The sequence below is a fragment of the Etheostoma cragini genome, chromosome 9 (assembly GCF_013103735.1).
Source record: "Etheostoma cragini isolate CJK2018 chromosome 9, CSU_Ecrag_1.0, whole genome shotgun sequence".
NCBI lineage: Eukaryota > Metazoa > Chordata > Actinopteri > Perciformes > Percidae > Etheostoma > Etheostoma cragini.
Genome location: NC_048415.1, coordinates 11,294,318 through 11,300,317, shown reverse-complemented (window position 1 = coordinate 11,300,317; position 6,000 = coordinate 11,294,318). Strand labels below are relative to the sequence as shown.

Below are 6,000 nucleotides of genomic sequence, written 5' to 3'. Positions count from 1 at the left end.
CCCCCCCCGCCACTTTCCCTAAGGTCGGCTGCGTGTATTTTAGGGTTGTATGAGTGTGTGGCCTTTTGACATGTGGACTATTAGTTTGAGGTCAAAGTATACACTTGAAGAAACTGATAATTTTCTATTTTTGCTATTCCAAAGCCGCTGCATGATTCTTCTATTTTTTAAAGTTGCTTTGAAACTCAAAAAGTAATTTAGTAAACACAGTCAAGTGCGCTGTTGTCTCTGTGTGTCTTCAACTTTCGGTTAGTTCATATTTTTTTTCTAAAGTCGCATCGACTGATTATTTACATGTAGGGTTTATAATAATTGTTTCCAAAAACAAAGCCGTCTGTTTAGCTGAGTGTTGATGTTTGCCGTGCGTTAAATCGATAGGACATTCTAGCTGTCATTTTTTGTCCACCAGCGAGATAGTCCCAGTCCCACTCTTCTAATATTCCTTTCTTACACTGTGGGATGTCTCACTCTGCTATGTGTGGGGAAATACGAATAAGGAGCAGTGGAAATAAGGTTGAATGGGGCCTAAAGCTGGAACTGTGAATGGTGGAGCCCAGACGAGGATCTGGTGATGCCAGTAGGAAAGTAGGACAGTGGGCCACAGGCTCAGTAAACGCTTGTCGCTCTCTGCTTGTTTCTCGACCTGCATGTCTGCACAATGCCTTAAGAGTTTTTTTCCCCTCAAATCACGTGAAATGCGTCTGTCACACACTTTAAATGGACCAATCCCTCCAAGCTTTTAAGTAAAAAGACGCATACCGTGGGCTGCCTATTTCTCACAGCTCCAACGACGAGAGACGTTGCGCTGAAAGCAAACGCTAATTTATTTCACTCCAATTTATTCAACAATCACTAAGCCAAACAATGTAAAATGAAGGTTATGTTTTGGTCCGTATAGCCTATGCACTGTGTGCGTTTATTCAAGTTAATTTCTCACTTTCATTTAAGTGTATTAACCATAATAAACTCTTCATGGAAGCTGAATTGCTTTTCAAACTACCGTGTTCGCTGCCTAGACCATGACTTGAACAACACACCCGTGCGTGAAACTAGTGTAAAGCTTATCTGATAGTTTGCTGTAGACCACTAAATAACAGGGGTGACCGGGGAAGGCTCTGATAAGAGTCCCAATACAGAAAGGGCTTGACTTAGAGGCAGTCTGATGTTACTACTATATACTGAATTATACTGAATTCATTACCGTCCCATTTTGTAGACCTAGATGGATAGTATGGCTTTAATTACAACTTTCTAACATCATCTACAACTGAACGAAATTATTTTGAAACTGGAGTTCTTTATTTTGCTGCAGGGACCCTCCTGGATCCTTCTCAGTGACCCCTGCAGGTCACCGGACCCCAGCTGGGAGTCTGACTTTAAACACATGGCTTGAATGGATGAGTGGATACTTGTTGTGCAGAGAGAGAGAGAGAGAGAGAGAGAGAGAGAGAGAGAGAGAGAGAGAGAGAGAGAGAGAGAGAGAAAGAGAGAGGTATATGTGTAAATATATATATATATATATATATATATATATAGAGAGAGATAGAGAGAGAGATAGAGAGAGAGAGAAAGGTGTATATACATATATAAATATAGATATAGATAGAGGTGTTTTCTTGATATTAGCAAGTTGGCTGCGCGCAGCTTGAAGTTGATGTATTTCGTTAAAACAATCTATTACCTACATAAGTGACGCCATAAATTGTACCCGACTGACCTGGCTGGGGGTTTACCAAAGCTTTTAATACAGCCGAGTGATTTATGGCCGCTGCTGGGTCTTCTCTTTGGATATCTGGGTTTATGGCGATTTAGGGAGAAACAGGCGGCCTGGTGGGGAAGTTTCCCTGCCCTCACCGTGCGTCTCTCCGGGTCCCGGGGTCACCCAGCCCGGGGAAATGCTCCTAATGAATTCATGTTTTTTCCCTCTCTTTTCTCCCTCCTTTTCATTTTGTGTTCACACCCGCTCCTTAAATTGACATCGAGCGATCCAAGGCTATCAATCTTGTAAATCAAGTTTTCTTTTCATTATTTCATTATCGGTCTCTAGCCTATTACAACCAGGGTTTCGCCCGTTTCTGAACTTTCAGTGGCTGCAATCACCATCGCTAAATAATATTCTGAATCTGTTAATGCATCTACATCTCATTTAACGGGTTGGGTGCGTTTACATAAAAGAATAACCAGGGTTAGAGTTAGAGTTTGCACAGATTTTTTATTCTTTTAATGGTGTTCTAAATAACTTTTCCGGGTCAAATCTTATGTTATTTGAATCCGTTTTTTGGGATACATGGAAATGTGTTTAATCTGTTAATAGTCGAAGGCTCACGACCTCATTATGAATCGAAATTTGTTATGTTTTTGGTCAAAATGACAAGTGGATCGTTGCATTTCTGGTGAGGTCAGAATATTTAGTAGACCTCAGTGAGTGTGGGAAAGGCCTTGGCTGTTGAACTGCTGCTATCAGTGTACAGAGGAGACAAATTGCGTCGATGACAGTCTCTGTAGCGCACAGGCGCTGTGGGTAGTCCACGGTGTAAATGGCTTGTGATGGAGGGAGGAAGCAAAAAAAAAAAGGGCAACAGGCACCATAATAACATTCATGCAAGCCATCGGTCCGTATACACCCAGCTGTGCATCTGAGTTTATTCTCTTTAAGTATCCCTCTATTGACAGACGAAATATTACGGTTTATTTTTAAGACTTTACCAGTATGTAAGCATTAAAAGGAGTTTCAGATGGACAGCCTTACCCCGGCTCCCGGTTTAGCTGCCACAAATGAGTAGACTTGTGTTCATTGAAAACATTTTGCGCGTATTTATTATGACAAAAAACGTCAGCCCCTTTATGCTTACACTTTAAGTAAAAGCCCAAAGCTCTTACATCGAGTTCCAGTGGAACAACTCTCACCTGGAATCATTTTCTGTCTAAACTGAGACAAATGGGCTTTTATGGTCGCAGCTCAGGGTTCCCCACTCACACTCCATGTTTTTTTTTTCTATTTATGGCGGCGCATTTCGTGGAGTGATTACGCACAACCAGGACCTTTTGAAGCGCACATGTTTATGTTTTTATGTGGGTGAGATCACACCTCCACAGGAGCTTTCCTGTGCCTGTTTGCAGTTGGCACATTTTCATCTAACTCTCTCCCATGATTTATTCTCCCCTGCTCTTTCTTTAGTAGCGGAGGTCCCCTCTCCATTATCATTAGTTTAATGTTAAAATTATCACATATTGGCTTTAAAGTCGCAAATCCTGAATTGTGAGGGAGTGGCTTACAAATTTGCATTTCCAGATGACCAACAACAACAAAATGCCCATACAAAAATATAATGATTCAAAATAAAAAAAATAAAAAAAATCCATCCTGTTTTACTGCATGCTATATGATATAGGACACAGAGGCAATGTTTCGTCAGAAGTGACAAATAGGCAATGTAAAGTCCGTTACCACAAATCTAAAACATGGGTTACCATAAATTTGAAGTGAAGCGATTGTACTTTTTTTTTAAAGAATTGTATAAATTCTTCTCTGAGGTATTTTTTCAGCCGCAATGACGTTCAAATAGTCTGCTTGGCTGCTTGTTTTGATTATTTCGACTATTTGATATTAATTAAAAAATGTACAAATTCAAATGCAGGCCTTTGTTTATAGGTCCTGGACGGCTGCATCTTGCTGAAACTCAATTAACATGAATGATGAAGGGAGTAGTGGGGCCATTTTGTCCGGCACACTTGCTGTCCGAAGGCCTTCATACACCAGACTGTATTTAAGAGCCGCGCATGCATCAGTCATGTGTGGCCTGAGCAGGACTCACACACACAGGACGCTGCTTGGTTAAACTTTACTCCAGGAGCTCCTCTGCCCCTTTTACATAACATTCAAAAGCAAATGACTGAACAAATGTGTTTAGGCTCACAATTGAAGAGACAAAGGGAACTGTTAGTGACTCTGTGGTGGCTGTTAGGCCCACACAGACCATTCAAGGGCTAAGTGGCAACCTGCTAAAGAGGCGTGTGAATTTGCAAAATAAAAGCAAAGTCAATCTGGCAATTCGACTAATGAATCATTCCCGAGGTGGCATAGTAATGATATCTGTCTGTCTGTCTGTCTGTCTAATTGATTTAGGAAATAAGATAATTCTGGTAGATATGTAAATAGATGGTCGTTTAGACTCACACGCACACGCAACACGAAGTGTTCAAAGTGTCAATTGATGCTGTCTTATTTATCGAGCGATTCAGAGCTGCTCAGCCTTTCTAAAACCGCCGAATCTTGTTTGATGCTGAAGACTGCCTAGTTTTCTCTTTCTGCAGGAAGAAATTAGCAATTCAAACGGCTATTTATCTATGTGTCCCCATTGGCTGGGTGAACGATGACTTCGCTTCTCATGCAATATTCACTAAGGGTTTCCATTAATAATAACAAAAGTAATTATAAATGATAATAATATTACAAATGTATTATAATAAGAGAATGTTATTATTTTTGTTATGATATTATTGCCTGTGAGTAAGAATATAGGCTTACAATAAAGAAAATAATAATAATAATTATTAATAATACACAATATACTGTATTAATATAGAATACAGTATATTTAATACAATAATAATACAATATATGTGTTAATAATAATACAAATGGTAATTATTGATCAACTCTATCTGTACTTATACAGTATAAATATATATATGTCAATATGTGTATAAATATATGTGTATATATATATATATATATATATATATATATATATTAATGAATGTTAAATATTAAATCCATCAAAATATTTTCACCCTTCATGCTGATAGTTTCAAACTGTGCTTCTCTTTGGTACAGTGCATTTTAATTTTTAAATAATAAAATAACAAATTCCTAATTATTTCTTGCTTCAGAGTAAAAAGTAGCACAACAATCCAGATTCTTCTCAGCATTCACATATATGTGGTGTATATCTGGTGTACTGACCTCGACAGAGAGCACAGCCAGTCACTAGGTCACATAGGCAGCAGTCATGTTGAACAGATGTACAGTGACTTAGGTTCAGATTGGCGTAAGGCGCTCAGGAAGAAGGGGGAGTGGATGACGACATGTTGGGAGTTGGGGTGGGATGGTAAGGGGGAGAGCTGTGAGGTGGTGTTTGGGATACTGGGCAGATTTTGATCAGAGACCCACAGGGTAGCAGAGTTGACAGACTTTACAGATGCAGCGGGCCTGCGGGAGCGCTCATGTACCGACTGATGGTTCACGGCTCATATGGCGTCGGGGAAAGATTCACCGAGCCGGAATTTCACTTGTAGGCAAGCAACAGCCGTGTCAGGCCTGCTGGGGCCTTCGTGCACCAGGAAGTGGACGAAGCAGGATGGCCGATAAAAATGAGGCAGCAGCGGTGAAAATAGGAATGTTGTGATCTCAGTTTTGAGTCTTTAGCACTGTACTGTGGAGTATTTATTGAAGATCTGTTACTGTAATTGTATTTGTTTAGGGCTTTACAAAAAAAGGTAATTTTTTGCATAGCTTTGGGATCTTGCAAAGAAGACTCATGAAGCCAGCAGCAAAATTAGATACTGTTAAACAAATATGAGTGTAAGCATTATTACTCTAATACAATGTGTTTTGTAGGTTGTTAGTGTTAGTTTACAGTGACCTCTCTACATGTAGTTAAATCTTTATCAGCTACTGTACATTATACATACGGATATCGATAAATATGTCAGTGGCTTTGCAATATATGTCAGTGGCTATGTAACATACAGTATGTGCATTATAGCAACAACTCTAAGTCACTAGTGCTAATAATCAAATTAGTTTTGTACAGCCATTCACATGACACAAATTTAGTTTGTGTAACATAACTGGGACATGAGTATCACGATCCCAGTAAAAGAAACGTGATTGTTTCAAATTTACATTATAACTTGTCTGTAAATTCCATAAAATTGGAGTACAAAATTAGTAGGAGAATATTTTCCAAACAATTTCCAAATATGTACAGTATGTGG

General features: G+C 39.3%; 1 protein-coding gene and 1 long non-coding RNA gene across 12 annotated transcripts in view; both read left to right on the top strand.

Moving 5' to 3' along the window:
• Positions 1 to 6,000, top strand: part of LOC117950501 — a 786,205-nt gene that overhangs the window by 258,851 nt on the left and 521,354 nt on the right. The window lies entirely within an intron of this gene.
• LOC117950485 (ephrin type-B receptor 3-like) overlaps positions 1 to 6,000 on the top strand; it is a 60,092-nt gene that overhangs the window by 1,215 nt on the left and 52,877 nt on the right. The window lies entirely within an intron of this gene.